Source organism: Pleurodeles waltl, chromosome 2_1, assembly GCF_031143425.1.
Source record: "Pleurodeles waltl isolate 20211129_DDA chromosome 2_1, aPleWal1.hap1.20221129, whole genome shotgun sequence".
Classification (NCBI taxonomy): Eukaryota; Metazoa; Chordata; class Amphibia; order Caudata; family Salamandridae; genus Pleurodeles; species Pleurodeles waltl.
This window is the reverse complement of record NC_090438.1, coordinates 5,815,564-5,842,728: the sequence shown is the minus strand read 5'-3', so window position 1 is coordinate 5,842,728 and position 27,165 is coordinate 5,815,564.

Genomic DNA, 27,165 nt, shown 5'->3' with positions numbered 1-27,165 from the left:
GGTATATGACTGAGTGGGTGCATGAATGGGTCTTGGGGTTAGTGAGGGCCTCATGGTGGGTGTATGGGTAAGTGCATGGGTGGCTATAGTGGTGAATGAGAGGGGGCGGGAGTGGTTGTATTGATGAGTGACTGGGTATATGAGTGTCTGTATAGGTGAGCGAGTGGGTGCATGAATGGGTCTGGGGGGGATGTGAGTGGCTGCATGGTCGGTTATGGGTAAATGCCTGAGTGGATGTACTGGTGAGTGAGAGGGTGCATGAGCCTTTGTATGGATGAGTGACTGGGTATATGAGTGCTGGATCGGTGACCGAGTGGGTGCATGAATGGGTCTGTGGGTGAGTGATTGGCTGCATGGTGGGTGTATGGGTGACTGCATGAGTGGATGTATTGGTGATTGAGAGGGTGCGTGATTGGTTGTATGGATGAGTGACAAGGTATATGAGTGTATGGATCGGTGACCGAGTGGGTTCACAAATGGGTCTGAGGGTGAGTGAGTGGTTGCATGGTGAGTGTATTGGTAGGTGCATGAGTGGCTGTATTGGTGAGTGAGAGGGTGCATGCGAGGTTGTATGGATGGGTGACTTGGTATATGAGTGTCTGGATCGGTGACCAAGTGGGTGCATGGATGGGTCTGTGAGTGAGTGAGTGGGTGTATGGTGGGTGTATAGGTAAGTGCATGAGTGGCTGTATTGGTGAGTGAGAGGGTGCATGAGTGGTTATATGGATGAGTGACTGGGTATTTGAGTGTATTTATAGGTGACCGAATTGGTGCATGAATGGGTCTGGGGGTGAGTGAGCGGCTGCACGGTGGGTGTATGGGTAAGTGCATGAGAGGCTGTAATGTTGAGTGAGAGGGTGCATGAGTGGTTGTATGGATGAGTGACTAGGTATATGGGTGTCTGTATATGTTACCGAGTGAGTGTATGAATGGGTCTGTGGGTGAGTGAGTGGCTGCAAGGTGGGTGTATGGTTAAGTGCATGAGTGGCTGTATTGTTGAGTGACAGGGTGCATGAGCGGTTGTATGGATGAGTGACTGGGTATATGAGTGTCTGTATAGTTGACTGAGTGGGTGCATGAATGGGTCTGTGGGTAACTGAGTGAGTGCGTGGTGGGTGTATTGGTAAGTGCATGAATGGCTGTATTGGTGAGTGAGAGGGTGGTGAGTGGTTTATGCATGAGTGACTGGGTATATGAGTGTCTGGATCGGTGACCGAGTGGTGCATGAATGCGTTTATGGGTGAGTGAGTGGCTACATGGTGGGTGTATGGGTAAGTGCATGATTGGCTATATTGGTGAGTGAGAGGGTGCGTGAGAGGTTGTATGGATGAGTAACTGGGTATATGAGTTTCTAGATCGGTAACCGAGTGGGTGCATGAATGGGTCTATGGGTGAGTGAGTGCTGCATGGTGGGTGTATGGGTAAGTGCATGAGTGGCTGTAATGTTGAGTGAGAGGGTGAATGGATGAGTGACTGGGTATATGAGTTCCTGTATAGGTGACTGAGTGGGTGCATGAATGGGTCTGTGGGTGAGTGAGTGGTTGCATGGTGTGTGTATGGGTAAGTGCATGAGTGGCTGTATTGATGAGTGACAGGGTGGATGAGTGGTTGTATGGATGAGTGACTGGGTATATGAGTGTCTGTATAGGTGAATGATTGGGTGCATGAATGGGTCTGTGGGTGAGTGAGTGGGTGTATGGTGGATGTATGGGTGTGTGCATGAATGGCTGTATTGGTGAGTGAGAGGGTGGTGAGTGGTTGTATGGATGAGTGACTGGGTATATGAGTGTCTGGATCGGTGACCGAGTGGGTGCATGAATGGCTCTGTGGGTGAGTGAGTGGCTACATGGTGGGTGTATGGGTAAGTGCATGAGTGGCTGTATTGGTGAGTGAGAGGGTGCGTGAGTGGTTGTATGGATGAGGGACTGGGTATATGAGTGTCTGTATAGGTGACCGAGTGGATGCATGAATTGGTCTATGGGGGATGTGAGTGGCTGCATGGTGGGTGTATGGCTAAGTGCATGAGTGGCTGTATTGGTGAGTGAGAGGAGGCATGAGTGGTTGTATGGATGAGTGACTGGGTATATGAGTGTCTGGGTCGGTGACCGAATGAGTGCATGAATGGGTCTGTGGGTGAGTGAGTGGCTGCATGGTGGGTGTATGTGTAAGTGCATGAGTGGCTGTAATGTTGAGTGAAAGGGTGCATGAGCGGTTGTATGTATGAGTGACTGGGTATATGTGTGTCTGTATAGGTGACCAGTGGGTGCATGAAAGGGTATGTGGGTGAGTGAGTGGCTGCGTGGTGGGTGTATGAGTAAGTGCATGAATGGCTGTATTGGTGAGTGAGAGGGTGCATGAGCGGTTGTATGGATGAGTGACTGGGTATATGAGTGTCTGGATTGGTGACCGAGTGGGTGCATGAATGGGTCTGGGGGTGAGTGAGCGGCTGCATGGTGTCTGTATGGGTATGTGCATGAGTGGCTGTATTGGTGAGTGAGAGGGTGCATGAGTGGTTGTATGGATGACTGACTGGGTATATGTGTGTCTATATAGGTGACCGAGTGGGGGCATGAATGGGTCGGTGGGTGAGTGAGTGGCTGCATGGTCGCTGGATGAGTAAGTGCATGAGTGGCTCTATTGGGGAGTGAGAAGGTGCATGAGTGGTTGTATGGATGAGTGACTGGGTATACGAGTGTCTGGATCGGTGACCGAGTGGGTGCATGAATGGGTCTGTGGTTGAGTGAGTGGCTGCATGGTGGGTGTATGGGTAAGTGCATGAGTGGCTGTATTGGTGAGTGAGAGGGTGCGTTAGTGGTTGTATGGATGAGCGACTGGGTACATGAGTGCCTGGATTGGTGACTGAGTGGGTGCATGAATGCGTCTGGGGGTTAGTGAGTGGCTGCATGGTGAGTGTATGGGTAAGTGCATGAGTTGCTGTATTGGTGAGTGAGAGGGTGCATGAGCGGTTGTATGGATGAGTGACTGGGTATATGAGTATCTGGATCGGTGACCGATTGGATGAATGAATGGATCTATGGGTGAGTGAGTGGCTGCATGGTAGGCGTATGGGTAAGTGCATGAGTGGCTGTATTGGTGAGTGGTTGTATGGATGAGTGACTGGGTATATGAGTGTCTGTATAGGTGACCGAGTGTGGCATGGATGGGTCTGTGGGTGAGTGAGTGGTTGCATGGTGGGTGTATGGGTAAGTGCATGAGTGGCTATATTGGTGATTGAGAGGGTGCGTGAGTGGTTGTATGGATGAGTGACTGGGTATATGACTGAGTGGGTGCATGAATGGGTCTTGGGGTTAGTGAGGGCCTCATGGTGGGTGTATGGGTAAGTGCATGGGTGGCTATAGTGGTGAATGAGAGGGGGCGGGAGTGGTTGTATTGATGAGTGACTGGGTATATGAGTGTCTGTATAGGTGAGCGAGTGGGTGCATGAATGGGTCTGGGGGGGATGTGAGTGGCTGCATGGTCGGTTATGGGTAAATGCCTGAGTGGATGTACTGGTGAGTGAGAGGGTGCATGAGCCTTTGTATGGATGAGTGACTGGGTATATGAGTGCTGGATCGGTGACCGAGTGGGTGCATGAATGGGTCTGTGGGTGAGTGATTGGCTGCATGGTGGGTGTATGGGTGACTGCATGAGTGGATGTATTGGTGATTGAGAGGGTGCGTGATTGGTTGTATGGATGAGTGACTAGGTATATGAGTGTATGGATCGGTGACCGAGTGGGTTCACAAATGGGTCTGAGGGTGAGTGAGTGGTTGCATGGTGAGTGTATTGGTAGGTGCATGAGTGGCTGTATTGGTGAGTGAGAGGGTGCATGCGAGGTTGTATGGATGGGTGACTTGGTATATGAGTGTCTGGATCGGTGACCAAGTGGGTGCATGGATGGGTCTGTGAGTGAGTGAGTGGGTGTATGGTGGGTGTATAGGTAAGTGCATGAGTGGCTGTATTGGTGAGTGAGAGGGTGCATGAGTGGTTATATGGATGAGTGACTGGGTATTTGAGTGTATTTATAGGTGACCGAATTGGTGCATGAATGGGTCTGGGGGTGAGTGAGCGGCTGCACGGTGGGTGTATGGGTAAGTGCATGAGAGGCTGTAATGTTGAGTGAGAGGGTGCATGAGTGGTTGTATGGATGAGTGACTAGGTATATGGGTGTCTGTATATGTTACCGAGTGAGTGTATGAATGGGTCTGTGGGTGAGTGAGTGGCTGCAAGGTGGGTGTATGGTTAAGTGCATGAGTGGCTGTATTGTTGAGTGACAGGGTGCATGAGCGGTTGTATGGATGAGTGACTGGGTATATGTGTGTCTGTATAGTTGACTGAGTGGGTGCATGAATGGGTCTGTGGGTAACTGAGTGAGTGCGTGGTGGGTGTATTGGTAAGTGCATGAATGGCTGTATTGGTGAGTGAGAGGGTGGTGAGTGGTTTATGCATGAGTGACTGGGTATATGAGTGTCTGGATCGGTGACCGAGTGGTGCATGAATGCGTTTATGGGTGAGTGAGTGGCTACATGGTGGGTGTATGGGTAAGTGCATGATTGGCTATATTGGTGAGTGAGAGGGTGCGTGAGAGGTTGTATGGATGAGTAACTGGGTATATGAGTTTCTAGATCGGTAACCGAGTGGGTGCATGAATGGGTCTATGGGTGAGTGAGTGCTGCATGGTGGGTGTATGGGTAAGTGCATGAGTGGCTGTAATGTTGAGTGAGAGGGTGAATGGATGAGTGACTGGGTATATGAGTTCCTGTATAGGTGACTGAGTGGGTGCATGAATGGGTCTGTGGGTGAGTGAGTGGTTGCATGGTGTGTGTATGGGTAAGTGCATGAGTGGCTGTATTGATGAGTGACAGGGTGGATGAGTGGTTGTATGGATGAGTGACTGGGTATATGAGTGTCTGTATAGGTGAATGATTGGGTGCATGAATGGGTCTGTGGGTGAGTGAGTGGGTGTATGGTGGATGTATGGGTGTGTGCATGAATGGCTGTATTGGTGAGTGAGAGGGTGGTGAGTGGTTGTATGGATGAGTGACTGGGTATATGAGTGTCTGGATCGGTGACCGAGTGGGTGCATGAATGGCTCTGTGGGTGAGTGAGTGGCTACATGGTGGGTGTATGGGTAAGTGCATGAGTGGCTGTATTGGTGAGTGAGAGGGTGCGTGAGTGGTTGTATGGATGAGGGACTGGGTATATGAGTGTCTGTATAGGTGACCGAGTGGATGCATGAATTGGTCTATGGGGGATGTGAGTGGCTGCATGGTGGGTGTATGGCTAAGTGCATGAGTGGCTGTATTGGTGAGTGAGAGGAGGCATGAGTGGTTGTATGGATGAGTGACTGGGTATATGAGTGTCTGGGTCGGTGACCGAATGAGTGCATGAATGGGTCTGTGGGTGAGTGAGTGGCTTCATGGTGGGTGTATGTGTAAGTGCATGAGTGGCTGTAATGTTGAGTGAAAGGGTGCATGAGCGGTTGTATGTATGAGTGACTGGGTATATGTGTGTCTGTATAGGTGACCAGTGGGTGCATGAAAGGGTATGTGGGTGAGTGAGTGGCTGCGTGGTGGGTGTATGAGTAAGTGCATGAATGGCTGTATTGGTAAGTGAGAGGGTGCATGAGCGGTTGTATGGATGAGTGACTGGGTATATGAGTGTCTGGATTGGTGACCGAGTGGGTGCATGAATGGGTCTGGGGGTGAGTGAGCGGCTGCATGGTGTCTGTATGGGTATGTGCATGAGTGGCTGTATTGGTCAGTGAGAGGGTGCATGAGTGGTTGTATGGATGACTGACTGGGTATATGTGTGTCTATATAGGTGACCGAGTGGGGGCATGAATGGGTCGGTGGGTGAGTGAGTGGCTGCATGGTCGCTGGATGAGTAAGTGCATGAGTGGCTCTATTGGTGAGTGAGAAGGTCCATGAGTGGTTGTATGGATGAGTGACTGGGTATACGAGTGTCTGGATCGGTGACCGAGTGGGTGCATGAATGGGTCTGTGGTTGAGTGAGTGGCTGCATGGTGGGTGTATGGGTAAGTGCATGAGTGGCTTTATTTGTGAGTGAGAGGGTGCGTTAGTGGTTGTATGGATGAGCGACTGGGTACATGAGTGCCTGGATTGGTGACTGAGTGGGTGCATGAATGCGTCTGGGGGTTAGTGAGTGGCTGCATGGTGAGTGTATGGGTAAGTGCATGAGTTGCTGTATTGGTGAGTGAGAGGGTGCATGAGCGGTTGTATGGATGAGTGACTGGGTATATGAGTATCTGGATCGGTGACCGATTGGATGAATGAATGGATCTGTGGGTGGGTGAGTGGCTGCATGGTAGGCGTATGGGTAAGTGCATGAGTGGCTGTATTGGTGAGTGGTTGTATGGATGAGTGACTGGGTATATGAGTGTCTGCATAGGTGACCGAGTGGGTGCATGGATGGGTCTGTGGGTGAGTGAGTGGTTGCATGGTGGGTGTATGGGTAAGTGCATGAGTGGCTATATTGGTGATTGAGAGGGTGCATGAGTGGTTGTATGGATGAGTGACTGGGTATATGACTGAGTGGGTGCATGAATGGGTCTTGGGGTGAGTGAGGGCCTCATGGTGGGTGTATGGGTAAGTGCATGGGTGGCTATAGTGGTGAATGAGAGGGGGCGGGAGTGGTTGTATTGATGAGTGACTGGGTATATGAGTGTCTGTATAGGTGAGCGAGTGGGTGCATGAATGGGTCTGGGGGGGATGTGAGTGGCTGCATGGTCGGTTATGGGTAAATGCCTGAGTGGATGTACTGGTGAGTGAGAGGGTGCATGAGCGGTTGTATGGATGAGTGACTGGGTATATGAGTGTCTGGATCGGTGACCGAGTGGGTGCATGAATGGGTCTGTGGGTGAGTGATTGGCTGCATGGTGGGTGTATGGGTGACTGCATGAGTGGATGTATTGGTGATTGAGAGGGTGCGTGATTGGTTGTATGGATGAGTGACTAGGTATATGAGTGTATGGATCGGTGACCGAGTGGGTGCACAAATGGGTCTGAGGGTGAGTGAGTGGTTGCATGGTGAGTGTATTGGTAGGTGCATGTGTGGCTGTATTGGTGAGTGAGAGGGTGGATGCGAGGTTGAATGGATGGGTGACTTGGTATATGAGTGTCTGGATCGGTGACCGAGTGGGTGCATGGATGGGTCTGTGGGTGAGTGAGTGGCTGCATGGTGGGTGTATGGTAAGTGCATGAGTGGCTGTATTGGTGAGTGGTTGTGTGGATGAGCGGCTGGGTATATGAGTGTCTGTATAGGTGACCGAGTGGGTGCCTGGATTCGTCAGTGGGTGAGTAAGTGTTTGTATGGTGGGTGTATGGGTAAGTGCATGAGTGGCTATATTAGTGAGTGAGAGGGTGTGTGAGTAGTTGTATGGATGAGTGACTGGGTATATGAGTGTCTGTATAGGTGACTGAGTGGGTGCATGAATGGATCTAGGGGTGAGTGAGTGGCTGCATGGTGGGTGTATGGGTAAGTGAATGGGTGGCTATATTGGTGAGTGAGAGGGGGCGTGAGTGGTTGTATGGATGAGTGACTGGGTATTTGAGTGTCTGTATAGTTGACCGAGTGGGTGCATGAATGGGTCTGGGGTGGATGTGAGTGGCTGCATGGTGGGTAAATGGGTAAGTGCCTGAATGGCTGTATTGGTGAGTGAGAGGGTGCGTGAGTGGTGGTATGGATGAGTGACTGGGTAGATGAGTGTCTGGATCGGTGACGAAGTGAGTGCATGAATGAGTCTGTGGGTGAGTGAGTGGCTGCACGGTGGGTGTATGGGTAAGTGCATGAGTGGCTGTAATGTTGAGTGAGAGGCTGCAGGAGCGGTTGTATGGGTGAGTGACTGGGTATATGTGTGTCTGTATAGGTGACCAAGTGCGTGCATGAATGGGTCTGTGGGTGAGTGAGTGGCTGCATGGTGGGTGTATAGGTAAGTACATGAGTGGCTGTATTGGTGAGTGAGAGGGTGCATGAGCGGTTGTATGGATGAGTGACGTGGTATATGAGTGTCTGGATTGGTGACCGAGTGGGTGCATGAATGGGTCTGTGGGTGAGTGACTGGCTGCATGGTGGGTGTATGGGTGACTGCATGAGTGGCTGTATTGGTGAGTGAGAGGGTGTGTGAGTGGTTGTATGTATGAGTGACTGGGTATATGAGTGTCTGGATCAGTGACCGAGTGGGTGCACAAATGGGTCTGGGGGTGAGTGAGTGGTTGCATGGTGAGTGTATGGGTAAGAGCATGAGTGGCTGTATTGGTGAGTGAGAGGGTGCATGAGCGGTTGTATGGATGAGTGACTGGGTATATGAGTGTCTGGATCGGTGACCGAGTGGATGCATTAATGGGTCTGTGAGTGAGTAAGGGGCTGCATGGTGGGTGTATGGGTAAGTGCATGAGTGGCTGTATTGGTGAGTGAGAGGGTGCATGAGTGGTTGTATGGATAACTGATTGGGTAAATGTGTGTCTGTATAGGTGACCGAGTGGGTGCATGAATGGGTCTGGGGTTGAGTGAGTGGCTGCATGGTGGGTGTATCGGTAAGTGCATGAGTGGCTGTAATGTTCAGTGAGAGTGTGCATGAGTGGTTGTATAGATGAGTGACTGGGTATTTGAGTGTCTGTATAGGTGACCGAGTGGGTGCATGAATGGTTCTGTGGGTGAGTGCATGAATGGGTCTGGGGGTGAGTGGCTGCATGGTGGGTGTATGGGTAAGTGCATGATTGGCTGTATTGGTGAGTGAGAGGGTGCGTGAGTGGTTGTATGGATGAGTGACTGGGTATATGAATGTCTGTATAGGTGACCGAGTGGGTGCATGAATGGGTCTGGGGGTGAGTGAGTGGCTGCATGGTGGGTGTATGGGTAACTACATGAGTGGCTGTATTGGTGAGTGAGAGGGTGTGTGAGTGGTTATACGGATGAGTGACTGGGTATATGAGTGTCTGGATCGGTGACCGAGTGGGTGCATCAATCGGTCTGTGGGTGAGTGAGTGGCTGCATGGTGGGTGTATGGGTAAGTGCATGAGTGGCTGTAATGTTGAGTGAGAGTGTGCATGAGTGGTTGTATAGATGAGTGACTGGGTATTTGAGTGTCTGTATAGGTGACCGTGTGGGTGCATGAATGGGTCTGGGGGTGAGTGCATGAATGGGTCTGGGGGTGAGTGAGTGGCTGCATGGTGGGTGTATGGGTAAGTGCATGATTGGCTGTATTGGTGAGTGAGAGGGTGCGTGAGTGGTTGTATGGATGAGTGACTGGGTATATGAATGTCTGTATAGGTGACCGAGTGGGTGCATGAATGGGTCTGGGGGTGAGTGAGTGGCTGCATGGTGGATGTATGGGTAACTACATGAGTGGCTGTATTGGTGAGTGAGAGGGTGCGTGAGTGGTTATACGGATGAGTGACTGGGTAAATGAGTGTCTGGATCGGTGACCGAGTGGGTGCATCAATCGGTCTGTGGGTGAGTGAGTGGCTGCATGAATAGGTATGGGGTGAGTGAGTGGTTGTGTGTGGGTGTATGGGTAAGTGCATGAGTGGCTGTATTGGTGAGTGAGAGGCTGCGTGAGTGGTTGTATGGATGACTGACTGGGTATATGCGTGACTGAGTGGGTGCATGAATAGGTCTGTGGGTGAGTGAGTGGCTGCATGAATAGGTCTGGGGTGAGTGAGTGGTTGTGTGTGGGTGTATGGGTAAGAGCATGAGTGGCTGTATTGGTGATTGAGAGGCTGCATGAGTGGTTGTATGTATGATTGGCTGGGTATATGAGTGTCTGTATAGGTGACAGAGTAGCTGCATGAATGGGTCTGGGGGTGAGTGAGTGACTGCATGGTGGGTGTATGGGTAAGTGCATGAGTGGCTATAATGTTGAGTGAGAGTGTGCATGAGTGGTTGTATGGATAAGTGACTGGGTATTTGAGTGTCTGTATAGGTGACCGAGTGGGTGTATGAATGGGTTTGTTGGTGAGTGAGTGGCTGCATGGTGGGTGTATGGGTAAGTGCATGAGTGCCTGTATTGGTGAGTGAGAGGGTGCGTGAGTGGTCGTATGGATGATTGGCTGGGTACATGAGTGTCTGTATAGGTGACCGAGTGGGTGCATGAATGGGTCTGGGGGTGAGTGAGTGACTGCATGGTGGGTGTATGGGTAAGTGCATGAGTGGCTGTAATGCTGAGTGAGAGTGTGCATGAGTGGTTGTATGGATGAGTGACTGGCTATTTGAGTGTCTGTATAGGTGACCAGTGGGTGCATGAATGGGTATGTGGGTGAGTGAGTGGCTGCGTGGTGGGTGTATGGGTAAGTGCACGAATGGCTGTATTGGTGAGCGAGAGGGTGCGTGAGTGGTTGTATGGATGAGTGACTGGGTATATGAGTGCCTGGATCGGTGACCGAGTGGATGCATGAATGCGTTTGGGGGTGAGTGAGTGGCTGCATGGTGGTTGTATGGGTAAGTGCATGAGTGGCTGTAATGTTGAGTGAGAGTGTGCATGAGTGGTTGTTTGGATGAGTGACTGGGTATTTGAGTGTCTGTATAGGTGACCAGTGGGTGCATGAATGGGTCTGGGGGTGATTCCATGAATGGGTCTGGGGGGAGTGAGTGGCTGCATGGTGGGTGTATGGGTAAGTGCATGAGTGGCTGCATTGGTAAGTGAGAGGGTGCGTGAGTGGTTGTATGGATGAGTGACTGGGTATATGAGTGTCTGTATCGGTGACCGAGTGGATGCATGAATGCGTCTGGGGTTGTGTGAGTGGCTGCTTGGTGGGTGTATGGGTAAGTGCATGAATGGCTTTATTGGTGAATGGTTGTATGGATGAGTGACTGGGTATATGAGTGTCTGTATAGGTGAACGAGTGGGTGCATGGATGGGTCTGTGGGTGAGTGAGTGGTTGCATGGTGGGTGTATGGGTAAGTGCATGAGTGGCTATATTGGTGAGTGAGAGGGTGCGTTAGTGGTCGTATGGATGATTGGCTGGGTATATGAGTGTCTGTATAGGTGACCGAGTGAGTGCATGAATGGGTCTGGGGGTGAGTGAGTGACTGCATGGTGGGTGTATGGGTAAGTGCATGAGTGGCTGTAATGTTGAGTGAGAGTGTGCATGAGTGGTTGTTTGGATGAGTGACTGGGTATTTGAGTGTCTGTATAGGTGACCGAGTGGGTGCATGAATGGGTCTGGGGGTGAGTGAGTGACTGCATGGTGGGTGTATGGGTAAGTGCATGAGTGGCTGTAATGTTGAGTGAGAGTGTGCATGAGTGGTTGTATGGATGAGTGACTGGCTGTTTGAGTGTCTGTATAGGTGACCAGTGGGTGCATGAATGGGTATGTGGGTGAGTGAGTGGCTGCATGGTGGTTGTATGGGTAAGTGCATGAGTGGCTGTAATGTTGAGTGAGAGTGTGCATGAGTGGTTGTTTGGATGAGTGACTGGGTATTTGAGTGTCTGTATAGGTGACCGAGTGGGTGCATGAATGGATCTGGGGGTGATTCCATGAATGGGTCTGGGGGGAGTGAGTGGCTGCATGGTGGGTGTATGGGTAAGTGCATGAGTGGCTGTATTGGTAAGTGAGAGGTTGCGTGAGTGGTTGTATGGATGAGTGACTGGGTATATGAGTGTCTGTATCGGTGACCGAGTGGATGCATGAATGCGTCTGGGGTTGTGTGAGTGGCTGCTTGGTGGGTGTATGGGTAAGTGCATGAATGGCTTTATTGGTGAATGGTTGTATGGATGAGTGACTGGGTATATGAGTGTCTGTATAGGTGAACGAGTGGGTGCATGGATGGGTCTGTGGGTGAGTGAGTGGTTGCATGGTGGGTGTATGGGTAAGTGCATGAGTGGCTATATTGGTGAATGAGAGGGTGCGTGAGTGGTTGTATGGATGAGTGTTTGGGTATATGAGTGTCTGTATAGGTGACCGAGTGGGTGCATGAATGGGTCTGTGGGTGAGTGAGTGGCTGCATGGTGGGTGTATGGGTAAGTGCATGAGTGGCTATATTGGTGAGTGAGAGGGGGCATGAGTGGTTGTATGGATGAGTGACTGGGTATATGAGTGTCTGGGTCGGTGACCAAGTGGGTGCATGAATCAGTCTGTGGGTGAGTGAGTGGGTGCATGAATCGGTCTGCAGATGAGTGAGTGGCTGCATGGTTGGTGTATGGGTAAGTGCTTGAGTGGCTGTATTGGTGAGTGAGAGGGTGTGTGAGTGGTTGTATGGATGAGTGAGTGGGTATATAAGTGTCTGTATAGGTGACTGAGTGGGTGCATGAATGGGTCTGGGGGTGAGTGAGTGGCTGCATGGTGGGTCTATGGGTAAGTGCATGAATGGCTGTATTGGTGAGTGAGAGGGTGCGTTAGTGGTTGTATGGATGAGTGACTGGGTACATGAGTGTCTGGATTGGTGACTGAGTGGGTGCATGAATGGGCCTGGGGGTGAGTGAATGGGTGTGTGGTGGGTGTATGGGTAAGTGCATGAGTGGCTGTATTGGTGAGTGAGATGGTGCATGAGCGGTTGTATGGATGAGTGACTGGGTATATGTGTGTCTGTATAGGTGACCAAGTGTGTGTATGAATGGTTCTGTGGTTGAGTGAGTTGGTGTATGGTGGGTGTATGGGTATGTGCATGAGTGGCGGTATTCATGACTTAGGGTGTGCATGAGTGGTTGTATAGGTGAGTGAGTGGGTGCATGGTGGGTGTATGAGTAAGTGCATGAGTGGCTGTATTGGTGAGTGAGAGGCTGCGTGAGTGGTTGTATGGATGACTGGCTGGCTATATGAGTGTCTGTATAGGTGACCTAGTGGGTGCGTGAATGGGTCTGGGGGTGAGTGAGTGACTGCATGGTGGGTGTATGGGTAAGTGCATGAGTGGTTGTAATGGTGAGTGAGAGGGTGCATGAGTGGTTGTATGGATGAGTGAATGGGTATATGAGTGTCTTTATAGGTGACCGAGTGGGTGCATGAATGGGTCTGTGGGTGAGTGAGTGGCTGCATGGTGGGTGTATAGGTGAGTGCATGAGTGGCTGTATTGATGAGTGAGAGGGTGTGTGAGTGGTTGTATGGGTGACTGGGTATATGAGTGTCTGGATCGGTGACTGAGTGGGTGCGTGAATGGGTCTGTGGGTGAGTGAGTGGCTGCATGAATAGGTCTGGGGTGAGTGAGTGGCTGTGTGGTGGGTGTATGGGTAAGTGCATGAGTGGCTGTATTGGTGAGTGAGAGGCAGCATGAGTGGTTGTATGGATGAGTGACTGGGTATTTGAGTGTCTGTATAGGTGACCGAGTGGGTGCATGAATGGGTCTGGGGGTGATTCCATGAATGGGTCTGGGGGGAGTGAGTGGCTGCATGGTGGGTGTATGGGTAAGTGCATGAGTGGCTGTATTGGTAAGTGAGAGGTTGCGTGAGTGGTTGTATGGATTAGTGACTGGGTATATGAGTGTCTGTATCGGTGACCGAGTGGATGCATGAATGCGTCTGGGGTTGTGTGAGTGGCTGCTTGGTGGGTGTATGGGTAAGTGCATGAATGGCTTTATTGGTGAATGGTTGTATGGATGAGTGACTGGGTATATGAGTGTCTGTATAGGTGAACGAGTGGGTGCATGGATGGGTCTGTGGGTGAGTGAGTGGTTGCATGGTGGGTGTATGGGTAAGTGCATGAGTGGCTATATTGGTGAGTGAGAGGGTGCGTGAGTGGTTGTATGGATGAGTGTTTGGGTATATGAGTGTCTGGGTCGGTGACCAAGTGGGTGCATGAATCAGTCTGTGGGTGAGTGAGTGGGTGCATGAATCGGTCTGCAGATGAGTGAGTGGCTGCATGGTTGGTGTATGGGTAAGTGCTTGAGTGGCTGTATTGGTGAGTGAGAGGGTGTGTGAGTGGTTGTATGGATGAGTGAGTGGGTATATAAGTGTCTGTATAGGTGACTGAGTGGGTGCATGAATGGGTCTGGGGGTGAGTGAGTGGCTGCATGGTGGGTCTATGGGTAAGTGCATGAATGGCTGTATTGGTGAGTGAGAGGGTGCGTTAGTGGTTGTATGGATGAGTGACTGGGTACATGAGTGTCTGGATTGGTGACTGAGTGGGTGCATGAATGGGTCTGTGGGTGAGTGAGTGGTTGCATGGTGTGTGTATGGGTAAGTGCATGAGTGGCTGTATTGATGAGTGACAGGGTGGATGAGTGGTTGTATGGATGAGTGACTGGGTATATGAGTGTCTGTATAGGTGAATGATTGGGTGCATGAATGGGTCTGTGGGTGAGTGAGTGGGTGTATGGTGGATGTATGGGTGTGTGCATGAATGGCTGTATTGGTGAGTGAGAGGGTGGTGAGTGGTTGTATGGATGAGTGACTGGGTATATGAGTGTCTGGATCGGTGACCGAGTGGGTGCATGAATGGCTCTGTGGGTGAGTGAGTGGCTACATGGTGGGTGTATGGGTAAGTGCATGAGTGGCTGTATTGGTGAGTGAGAGGGTGCGTGAGTGGTTGTATGGATGAGGGACTGGGTATATGAGTGTCTGTATAGGTGACCGAGTGGATGCATGAATTGGTCTAAGGGGGGATGTGAGTGGCTGCATGGTGGGTGTATGGCTAAGTGCATGAGTGGCTGTATTGGTGAGTGAGAGGAGGCGTGAGTGGTTGTATGGATGAGTGACTGGGTATATGAGTGTCTGGATCGGTGACCGAATGAGTGCATGAATGGGTCTGTGGGTGAGTGAGTGGCTGCATGGTGGGTGTATGGGTAAGTGCATGAGTGGCTGTAATGTTGATTGAAAGGGTGCATGAGCGGTTGTATGTATGAGTGACTGGGTATATGTGTGTCTGTATAGGTGACCAGTGGGTGCATGAATGGGTATGTGGGTGAGTGAGTGGCTGCGTGGTGGGTGTATGGGTAAGTGCATGAATGGCTGTATTGGTGAGTGAGAGGGTGCATGAGCGGTTGTATGGATGAGTAACTGGGTATATGAGTGTCTGGATTGGTGACCGAGTGGGTGCATGAATGGGTCTGGGGGTGAGTGAGCGGCTGCATGGTGTCTGTATGGGTATGTGCATGAGTGGCTGTATTGGTGAGTGAGAGGGTGCATGAGTGGTTGTATGGATGACTGACTGGGTATATGTGTGTCTATATAGGTGACCGAGTGGGGGCATGAATGGGTCGGTGGGTGAGTGAGTGGCTGCATGGTCGCTGGATGAGTAAGTGCATGAGTGTCTCTATTGGGGAGTGAGAAGGTGCATGAGTGGTTGTATGGATGAGTGACTGGGTATACGAGTGTCTGGATCGGTGACCGAGTGGGTGCATGAATGGGTCTGTGGTTGAGTGAGTGGCTGCATGGTGGGTGTATGGGTAAGTGCATGAGTGGCTGTATTGGAGAGTGAGAGGGTGCGTTAGTGGTTGTATGGATGAGCGACTGGGTACATGAGTGCCTGGATTGGTGACTGAGTGGGTGCATGAATGCGTCTGGGGGTTAGTGAGTGGCTGCATGGTGAGTGTATGGGTAAGTGCATGAGTTGCTGTATTGGTGAGTGAGAGGGTGCATGAGCGGTTTTATGGATGAGTGACTGGGTATATGAGTATCTGGATCGGTGACCGATTGGATGAATGAATGGATCTATGGGTGAGTGAGTGGCTGCATGGTAGGCGTATGGGTAAGTGCATGAGTGGCTGTATTGGTGAGTGGTTGTATGGATGAGTGACTGGGTATATGAGTGTCTGTATAGGTGACCGAGTGGGGCATGGATGGGTCTGTGGGTGAGTGAGTGGTTGCATGGTGGGTGTATGGGTAAGTGCATGAGTGGCTATATTGGTGATTGAGAGGGTGCGTGAGTGGTTGTATGGATGAGTGACTGGGTATATGACTGAGTGGGTGCATGAATGGGTCTTGGGGTTAGTGAGGGCCTCATGGTGGGTGTATGGGTAAGTGCATGGGTGGCTATAGTAGTGAATGAGAGGGGGCGGGAGTGGTTGTATTGATGAGTGACTGGGTATATGAGTGTCTGTATAGGTGAGCGAGTGGGTGCATGAATGGGTCTGGGGGGGATGTGAGTGGCTGCATGGTCTGTTATGGGTAAATGCCTGAGTGGATGTACTGGTGAGTGAGAGGGTGCATGAGCCGTTGTATGGATGAGTGACTGGGTATATGAGTGTCTGGATCGGTGACCGAGTGGGTGCATGAATGGGTCTGTGGGTGAGTGATTGGCTGCATGGTGGGTGTATGGGTGACTGCATGAGTGGATGTATTGGTGATTGAGAGGGTGCGTGATTGGTTGTATGGATGAGTGACTAGGTATATGAGTGTATGGATCGGTGACCGAGTGGGTTCACAAATGGGTCTGAGGGTGAGTGAGTGGTTGCATGGTGAGTGTATTGGTAGGTGCATGAGTGGCTGTATTGGTGAGTGAGAGGGTGCATGCGAGGTTGTATGGATGGGTGACTTGGTATATGAGTGTCTGGATCGGTGACCAAGTGGGTGCATGGATGGGTCTGTGAGTGAGTGAGTGGGTGTATGGTGGGTGTATAGGTAAGTGCATGAGTGGCTGTATTGGTGAGTGAGAGGGTGCATGAGTGGTTATATGGATGAGTGACTGGGTATTTGAGTGTATTTATAGGTGACCGAATTGGTGCATGAATGGGTCTGGGGGTGAGTGAGCGGCTGCACGGTGGGTGTATGGTTAAGTGCATGAGTGGCTGTATTGTTGAGTGACAGGGTGCATGAGTGGTTGTATGGATGAGTGACTAGGTATATGGGTGTCTGTATATGTTACCGAGTGAGTGTATGAATGGGTCTGTGGGTGAGTGAGTGGCTGCAAGGTGGGTGTATGGTTAAGTGCATGAGTGGCTGTATTGTTGAGTGACAGGGTGCATGAGCGGTTGTATGGATGAGTGACTGGGTATATGTGTGTCTGTATAGTTGACTGAGTGGGTGCATGAATGGGTCTGTGGGTAACTGAGTGAGTGCGTGGTGGGTGTATTGGTAAGTGCATGAATGGCTGTATTGGTGAGTGAGAGGGTGGTGAGTGGTTTATGCATGAGTGACTGGGTATATGAGTGTCTGGATCGGTGACCGAGTGGTGCATGAATGCGTTTATGGGTGAGTGAGTGGCTACATGGTGGGTGTATGGGTAAGTGCATGATTGGCTATATTGGTGAGTGAGAGGGTGCGTGAGAGGTTGTATGGATGAGTAACTGGGTATATGAGTTTCTAGATCGGTAACCGAGTGGGTGCATGAATGGGTCTATGGGTGAGTGAGTGCTGCATGGTGGGTGTATGGGTAAGTGCATGAGTGGCTGTAATGTTGAGTGAGAGGGTGAATGGATGAGTGACTGGGTATATGAGTTCCTGTATAGGTGACTGAGTGGGTGCATGAATGGGTCTGTGGGTGAGTGAGTGGTTGCATGGTGTGTGTATGGGTAAGTGCATGAGTGGCTGTATTGATGAGTGACAGGGTGGATGAGTGGTTGTATGGATGAGTGACTGGGTATATGAGTGTCTGTATAGGTGAATGATTGGGTGCATGAATGGGTCTGTGGGTGAGTGAGTGGGTGTATGGTGGATGTATGGGTGTGTGCATGAATGGCTGTATTGGTGAGTGAGAGGGTGGTGAGTGGTTGTATGGATGAGTGACTGGGTATATGAGTGTCTGGATCGGTGACCGAGTGGGTGCATGAATGGCTCTGTGGGTGAGTGAGTGGCTACATGGTGGGTGTATGGGTAAGTGCATGAGTGGCTGTATTGGTGAGTGAGAGGGTGCGTGAGTGGTTGTATGGATGAGGGACTGGGTATATGAGTGTCTGTATAGGTGACCGAGTGGATGCATGAATTGGTCTATGGGGGATGTGAGTGGCTGCATGGTGGGTGTATGGCTAAGTGCATGAGTGGCTGTATTGGTGAGTGAGAGGAGGCATGAGTGGTTGTATGGATGAGTGACTGGGTATATGAGTGTCTGTATAGGTGACCGAGTGGGGCATGGATGGGTCTGTGGGTGAGTGAGTGGTTGCATGGTGGGTGTATGGGTAAGTGCATGAGTGGCTATATTGGTGATTGAGAGGGTGCGTGAGTGGTTGTATGGATGAGTGACTGGGTATATGACTGAGTGGGTGCATGAATGGGTCTTGGGGTTAGTGAGGGCCTCATGGTGGGTGTATGGGTAAGTGCATGGGTGGCTATAGTAGTGAATGAGAGGGGGCGGGAGTGGTTGTATTGATGAGTGACTGGGTATATGAGTGTCTGTATAGGTGAGCGAGTGGGTGCATGAATGGGTCTGGGGGGGATGTGAGTGGCTGCATGGTCTGTTATGGGTAAATGCCTGAGTGGATGTACTGGTGAGTGAGAGGGTGCATGAGCCGTTGTATGGATGAGTGACTGGGTATATGAGTGTCTGGATCGGTGACCGAGTGGGTGCATGAATGGGTCTGTGGGTGAGTGATTGGCTGCATGGTGGGTGTATGGGTGACTGCATGAGTGGATGTATTGGTGATTGAGAGGGTGCGTGATTGGTTGTATGGATGAGTGACTAGGTATATGAGTGTATGGATCGGTGACCGAGTGGGTTCACAAATGGGTCTGAGGGTGAGTGAGTGGTTGCATGGTGAGTGTATTGGTAGGTGCATGAGTGGCTGTATTGGTGAGTGAGAGGGTGCATGCGAGGTTGTATGGATGGGTGACTTGGTATATGAGTGTCTGGATCGGTGACCAAGTGGGTGCATGGATGGGTCTGTGAGTGAGTGAGTGGGTGTATGGTGGGTGTATAGGTAAGTGCATGAGTGGCTGTATTGGTGAGTGAGAGGGTGCATGAGTGGTTATATGGATGAGTGACTGGGTATTTGAGTGTATTTATAGGTGACCGAATTGGTGCATGAATGGGTCTGGGGGTGAGTGAGCGGCTGCACGGTGGGTGTATGGTTAAGTGCATGAGTGGCTGTATTGTTGAGTGACAGGGTGCATGAGTGGTTGTATGGATGAGTGACTAGGTATATGGGTGTCTGTATATGTTACCGAGTGAGTGTATGAATGGGTCTGTGGGTGAGTGAGTGGCTGCAAGGTGGGTGTATGGTTAAGTGCATGAGTGGCTGTATTGTTGAGTGACAGGGTGCATGAGCGGTTGTATGGATGAGTGACTGGGTATATGTGTGTCTGTATAGTTGACTGAGTGGGTGCATGAATGGGTCTGTGGGTAACTGAGTGAGTGCGTGGTGGGTGTATTGGTAAGTGCATGAATGGCTGTATTGGTGAGTGAGAGGGTGGTGAGTGGTTTATGCATGAGTGACTGGGTATATGAGTGTCTGGATCGGTGACCGAGTGGTGCATGAATGCGTTTATGGGTGAGTGAGTGGCTACATGGTGGGTGTATGGGTAAGTGCATGATTGGCTATATTGGTGAGTGAGAGGGTGCGTGAGAGGTTGTATGGATGAGTAACTGGGTATATGAGTTTCTAGATCGGTAACCGAGTGGGTGCATGAATGGGTCTATGGGTGAGTGAGTGCTGCATGGTGGGTGTATGGGTAAGTGCATGAGTGGCTGTAATGTTGAGTGAGAGGGTGAATGGATGAGTGACTGGGTATATGAGTTCCTGTATAGGTGACTGAGTGGGTGCATGAATGGGTCTGTGGGTGAGTGAGTGGTTGCATGGTGTGTGTATGGGTAAGTGCATGAGTGGCTGTATTGATGAGTGACAGGGTGGATGAGTGGTTGTATGGATGAGTGACTGGGTATATGAGTGTCTGTATAGGTGAATGATTGGGTGCATGAATGGGTCTGTGGGTGAGTGAGTGGGTGTATGGTGGATGTATGGGTGTGTGCATGAATGGCTGTATTGGTGAGTGAGAGGGTGGTGAGTGGTTGTATGGATGAGTGACTGGGTATATGAGTGTCTGGATCGGTGACCGAGTGGGTGCATGAATGGCTCTGTGGGTGAGTGAGTGGCTACATGGTGGGTGTATGGGTAAGTGCATGAGTGGCTGTATTGGTGAGTGAGAGGGTGCGTGAGTGGTTGTATGGATGAGGGACTGGGTATATGAGTGTCTGTATAGGTGACCGAGTGGATGCATGAATTGGTCTATGGGGGATGTGAGTGGCTGCATGGTGGGTGTATGGCTAAGTGCATGAGTGGCTGTATTGGTGAGTGAGAGGAGGCATGAGTGGTTGTATGGATGAGTGACTGGGTATATGAGTGTCTGGGTCGGTGACCGAATGAGTGCATGAATGGGTCTGTGGGTGAGTGAGTGGCTGCATGGTGGGTGTATGTGTAAGTGCATGAGTGGCTGTAATGTTGAGTGAAAGGGTGCATGAGCGGTTGTATGTATGAGTGACTGGGTATATGTGTGTCTGTATAGGTGACCAGTGGGTGCATGAATGGGTATGTGGGTGAGTGAGTGGCTGCGTGGTGGGTGTATGAGTAAGTGCATGAATGGCTGTATTGGTGAGTGAGAGGGTGCATGAGCGGTTGTATGGATGAGTGACTGGGTATATGAGTGTCTGGATTGGTGACCGAGTGGGTGCATGAATGGGTCTGGACGTGAGTGAGCGGCTGCATGGTGTCTGTATGGGTATGTGCATGAGTGGCTGTATTGGTCAGTGAGAGGGTGCATGAGTGGTTGTATGGATGACTGACTGGGTATATGTGTGTCTATATAGGTCACCGAGTGGGGGCATGAATGGGTCGGTGGGTGAGTGAGTGGCTGCATGGTCGCTGGATGAGTAAGTGCATGAGTGGCTCTATTGGTGAGTGAGAAGGTGCATGAGTGGTTGTATGGATGAGTGACTGGGTATACGAGTGTCTGGATCGGTGACCGAGTGGGTGCATGAATGGGTCTGTGGTTGAGTGAGTGGCTGCATGGTGGGTGTATGGGTAAGTGCATGAGTGGCTTTATTGGTGAGTGAGAGGGTGCGTTAGTGGTTGTATGGATGAGCGACTGGGTACATGAGTGCCTGGATTGGTGACTGAGTGGGTGCATGAATGCGTCTGGGGGTTAGTGAGTGGCTGCATGGTGAGTGTATGGGTAAGTGCATGAGTTGCTGTATTGGTGAGTGAGAGGGTGCATGAGCGGTTGTATGGATGAGTGACTGGGTATATGAGTATCTGGATCGGTGACCGATTGGATGAATGAATGGATCTGTGGGTGGGTGAGTGGCTGAATGGTAGGCGTATGGGTAAGTGCATGAGTGGCTGTATTGGTGAGTGGTTGTATGGATGAGTGACTGGGTATATGAGTGTCTGCATAGGTGACCGAGTGGGTGCATGGATGGGTCTGTGGGTGAGTGAGTGGTTGCATGGTGGGTGTATGGGTAAGTGCATGAGTGGCTATATTGGTGATTGAGAGGGTGCATGAGTGGTTGTATGGATGAGTGACTGGGTATATGACTGAGTGGGTGCATGAATGGGTCTTGGGGTGAGTGAGGGCCTCATGGTGGGTGTATGGGTAAGTGCATGGGTGGCTATAGTGGTGAATGAGAGGGGGCGGGAGTGGTTGTATTGATGAGTGACTGGGTATATGAGTGTCTGTATAGGTGAGCGAGTGGGTGCATGAATGGGTCTGGGGGGGATGTGAGTGGCTGCATGGTCGGTTATGGGTAAATGCCTGAGTGGATGTACTGGTGAGTGAGAGGGTGCATGAGCGGTTGTATGGATGAGTGACTGGGTATATGAGTGTCTGGATCGGTGACCGAGTGGGTGCATGAATGGGTCTGTGGGTGAGTGATTGGCTGCATGGTGGGTGTATGGGTGACTGCATGCGTGGATGTATTGGTGATTGAGAGGGTGCGTGATTGGTTGTATGGATGAGTGTCTAGGTATATGAGTGTATGGATCGGTGACCGAGTGGGTGCACAAATGGGTCTGAGGGTGAGTGAGTGGTTGCATGGTGAGTGTATTGGTAGGTGCATGTGTGGCTGTATTGGTGAGTGAGAGGGTGGATGCGAGGTTGAATGGATGGGTGACTTGGTATATGAGTGTCTGGATCGGTGACCGAGTGGGTGCATGGATGGGTCTGTGGGTGAGTGAGTGGCTGCATGGTGGGTGTATGGTAAGTGCATGAGTGGCTGTATTGGTGAGTGGTTGTGTGGATGAGCGGCTGGGTATATGAGTGTCTGTATAGGTGACCGAGTGGGTGCCTGGATTCGTCAGTGGGTGAGTAAGTGTTTGTATGGTGGGTGTATGGGTAAGTGCATGAGTGGCTATATTAGTGAGTGAGAGGGTGTGTGAGTAGTTGTATGGATGAGTGACTGGGTATATGAGTGTCTGTATAGGTGACTGAGTGGGTGCATGAATGGATCTAGGGGTGAGTGAGTGGCTGCATGGTGGGTGTATGGGTAAGTGAATGGGTGGCTATATTGGTGAGTGAGAGGGGGCGTGAGTGGTTGTATGGATGAGTGACTGGGTATTTGAGTGTCTGTATAGTTGACCGAGTGGGTGCATGAATGGGTCTGGGGTGGATGTGAGTGGCTGCATGGTGGGTAAATGGGTAAGTGCCTGAATGGCTGTATTGGTGAGTGAGAGGGTGCGTGAGTGGTGGTATGGATGAGTGACTGGGTAGATGAGTGTCTGGATCGGTGACGAAGTGAGTGCATGAATGAGTCTGTGGGTGAGTGAGTGGCTGCACGGTGGGTGTATGGGTAAGTGCATGAGTGGCTGTAATGTTGAGTGAGAGGCTGCAGGAGCGGTTGTATGGGTGAGTGACTGGGTATATGTGTGTCTGTATAGGTGACCAAGTGCGTGCATGAATGGGTCTGTGGGTGAGTGAGTGGCTGCATGGTGGGTGTATAGGTAAGTACATGAGTGGCTGTATTGGTGAGTGAGAGGGTGCATGAGCGGTTGTATGGATGAGTGACGTGGTATATGAGTGTCTGGATTGGTGACCGAGTGGGTGCATGAATGGGTCTGTGGGTGAGTGACTGGCTGCATTGTGGGTGTATGGGTGACTGCATGAGTGGCTGTATTGGTGAGTGAGAGGGTGTGTGAGTGGTTGTATGGATGAGTGACTGGGTATATGAGTGTCTGGATCAGTGACCGAGTGGGTGCACAAATGGGTCTGGGGGTGATTGAGTGGTTGCATGGTGAGTGTATGGGTAAGAGCATGAGTGGCTGTATTGGTGAGTGAGAGGGTGCATGAGCGGTTGTATGGATGAGTGACTGGGTATATGAGTGTCTGGATCGGTGACCGAGTGGATGCATTAATGGGTCTGTGAGTGAGTAAGGGGCTGCATGGTGGGTGTATGGGTAAGTGCATGAGTGGCTGTATTGGTGAGTGAGAGGGTGCATGAGTGGTTGTATGGATAACTGATTGGGTAAATGTGTGTCTGTATAGGTGACCGAGTGGGTGCATGAATGGGTCTGGGGTTGAGTGAGTGGCTGCATGGTGGGTGTATCGGTAAGTGCATGAGTGGCTGTAATGTTGAGTGAGAGTGTGCATGAGTGGTTGTATAGATGAGTGACTGGGTATTTGAGTGTCTGTATAGGTGAACGAGTGGGTGCATGAATGGTTCTGTGGGTGAGTGCATGAATGGGTCTGGGGGTGAGTGGCTGCATGGTGGGTGTATGGGTAAGTGCATGATTGGCTGTATTGGTGAGTGAGAGGGTGCGTGAGTGGTTGTATGGATGAGTGACTGGGTATATGAATGTCTGTATAGGTGACCGAGTGGGTGCATGAATGGGTCTGGGGGTGAGTGAGTGGCTGCATGGTGGGTGTATGGGTAACTACATGAGTGGCTGTATTGGTGAGTGAGAGGGTGCGTGAGTGGTTATACGGATGAGTGACTGGGTATATGAGTGTCTGGATCGGTGACCGAGTGGGTGCATCAATCGGTCTGTGGGTGAGTGAGTGGCTGCATGGTGGGTGTATGGGTAAGTGCATGAGTGGCTGTAATGTTGAGTGAGAGTGTGCATGAGTGGTTGTATAGATGAGTGACTGGGTATTTGAGTGTCTGTATAGGTGACCGTGTGGGTGCATGAATGGGTCTGGGGGTGAGTGCATGAATGGGTCTGGGGGTGAGTGAGTGGCTGCATGGTGGGTGTATGGGTAAGTGCATGATTGGCTGTATTGGTGAGTGAGAGGGTGCGTGAGTGGTTGTATGGATGAGTGACTGGGTATATGAATGTCTGTATAGGTGACCGAGTGGGTGCATGAATGGGTCTGGGGGTGAGTGAGTGGCTGCATGGTGGATGTATGGGTAACTACATGAGTGGCTGTATTGGTGAGTGAGAGGGTGCGTGAGTGGTTATACGGATGAGTGACTGGGTAAATGAATGTCTGGATCGGTGACCGAGTGGGTGCATCAATCAGTCTGTGGGTGAGTGAGTGGCTGCATGAATAGGTATGGGGTGAGTGAGTGGTTGTGTGTGGGTGTATGGGTAAGTACATGAGTGACTGTATTGGTGAGTGAGAGGCTGCGTGAGTGGTTGTATGGATGACTGACTGGGTATATGCGTGACTGAGTGGGTGCATGAATAGGTCTGTGGGTGAGTGAGTGGCTGCATGAATAGGTCTGGGGTGAGTGAGTGGTTGTGTGTGGGTGTATGGGTAAGTGCATGAGTGGCTGTATTGGTGATTGAGAGGCTGCGTGAGTGGTTGTATGTATGATTGGCTGGGTATATGAGTGTCTGTATAGGTGACAGAGTAGCTGCATGAATGGGTCTGGGGGTGAGTGAGTGACTGCATGGTGGGTGTATGGGTAAGTGCATGAGTGGCTATAATGTTGAGTGAGAGTGTGCATGAGTGGTTGTATGGATAAGTGACTGGGTATTTGAGTGTCTGTATAGGTGACCGAGTGGGTGTATGAATGGGTTTGTGGGTGAGTGAGTGGCTGCATGGTGGGTGTATGGGTAAGTGCATGAGTGCCTGTATTGGTGAGTGAGAGGGTGCGTGAGTGGTCGTATGGATGATTGGCTGGGTACATGAGTGTCTGTATAGGTGACCGAGTGGGTGCATGAATGGGTCTGGGGGTGAGTGAGTGACTGCATGGTGGGTGTATGGGTAAGTGCATGAGTGGCTGTAATGCTGAGTGAGAGTGTGCATGAGTGGTTGTATGGATGAGTGACTGGCTATTTGAGTGTCTGTATAGGTGACCAGTGGGTGCATGAATGGGTATGTGGGTGAGTGAGTGGCTGTGTGGTGGGTGTATGGGTAAGTGCACGAATGGCTGTATTGGTGAGCGAGAGGGTGCGTGAGTGGTTGTATGGATGAGTGACTGGGAATATGAGTGCCTGGATCGGTGACCGAGTGGATGCATGAATGCGTTTGGGGGTGAGTGGCTGCATGGTGGTTGTATGGGTAAGTGCATGAGTGGCTGTAATGTTGAGTGAGAGTGTGCATGAGTGGTTGTTTGGATGAGTGACTGGGTATTTGAGTGTCTGTATAGGTGACCAGTGGGTGCATGAATGGGTCTGGGGGTGATTCCATGAATGGGTCTGGGGGGAGTGAGTGGCTGCATGGTGGGTGTATGGGTAAGTGCATGAGTGGCTGCATTGGTAAGTGAGAGGGTGCGTGAGTGGTTGTATGGATGAGTGACTGGGTATATGAGTGTCTGTATCGGTGACCGAGTGGATGCATGAATGCGTCTGGGGTTGTGTGAGTGGCTGCTTGGTGGGTGTATGGGTAAGTGCATGAATGGCTGTATTGGTGAATGGTTGTATGGATGAGTGACTGGGTATATGAGTGTCTGTATAGGTGAACGAGTGGGTGCATGGATGGGTCTGTGGGTGAGTGAGTGGTTGCATGGTGGGTGTATGGGTAAGTGCATGAGTGGCTATATTGGTGAGTGAGAGGGTGCGTTAGTGGTCGTATGGATGATTGGCTGGGTATATGAGTGTCTGTATAGGTGACCGAGTGGGTGCATGAATGGGTCTGGGGGTGAGTGAGTGACTGCATGGTGGGTGTATGGGTAAGTGCATGAGTGGCTGTAATGTTGAGTGAGAGTGTGCATGAGTGGTTGTATGGATGAGTGACTGGCTGTTTGAGTGTCTGTATAGGTGACCAGTGGGTGCATGAATGGGTATGTGGGTGAGTGAGTGGCTGCGTTGGGGGTGTATGGGTAAGTGCATGAATGGCTGTATTGGTGAGCGAGAGGGTGCGTGAGTGGTTGTATGGATGAGTGACTGAGTATATGAGTGCCTGGATCGGTGACCGAGTGGATGCATGAATGCGTTTGGGGGTGAGTGAGTGGCTGCATGGTGGTTGTATGGGTAAGTGCATGAGTGGCTGTAATGTTGAGTGAGAGTGTGCATGAGTGGTTGTTTGGATGAGTGACTGGGTATTTGAGTGTCTGTATAGGTGACCGAGTGGGTGCATGAATGGGTCTGGGGGTGATTCCATGAATGGGTCTGGGGGGAGTGAGTGGCTGCATGGTGGGTGTATGGGTAAGTGCATGAGTGGCTGTATTGGTAAGTGAGAGGTTGCGTGAGTGGTTGTATGGATGAGTGACTGGGTATATGAGTGTCTGTATCGGTGACCGAGTGGATGCATGAATGCGTCTGGGGTTGTGTGAGTGGCTGCTTGGTGGGTGTATGGGTAAGTGCATGAATGGCTTTATTGGTGAATGGTTGTATGGATGAGTGACTGGGTATATGAGTGTCTGTATAGGTGAACGAGTGGGTGCATGGATGGGTCTGTGGGTGAGTGAGTGGTTGCATGGTGGGTGTATGGGTAAGTGCATGAGTGGCTATATTGGTGAGTGAGAGGGTGCGTGAGTGGTTGTATGGATGACTGTTTGGGTATATGAGTGTCTGTATAGGTGACCGAGTGGGTGCATGAATGGGTCTGTGGGTGAGTGAGTGGCTGCATGGTGGGTGTATGGGTAAGTGCATGAGTGGCTATATTGGTGAGTGAGAGGGGGCATGAGTGGTTGTATGGATGAGTGACTGGGTATATGAGTGTCTGGGTCGGTGACCAAGTGGGTGCATGAATCAGTCTGTGGGTGAGTGAGTGGGTGCATGAATCGGTCTGCAGATGAGTGAGTGGCTGCATGGTTGGTGTATGGGTAAGTGCTTGAGTGGCTGTATTGGTGAGTGAGAGGGTGTGTGAGTGGTTGTATGGATGAGTGAGTGGGTATATAAGTGTCTGTATAGGTGACTGAGTGGGTGCATGAATGGGTCTGGGGGTGAGTGAGTGGCTGCATGGTGGGTCTATGGGTAAGTGCATGAATGGCTGTATTGGTGAGTGAGAGGGTGCGTTAGTGGTTGTAT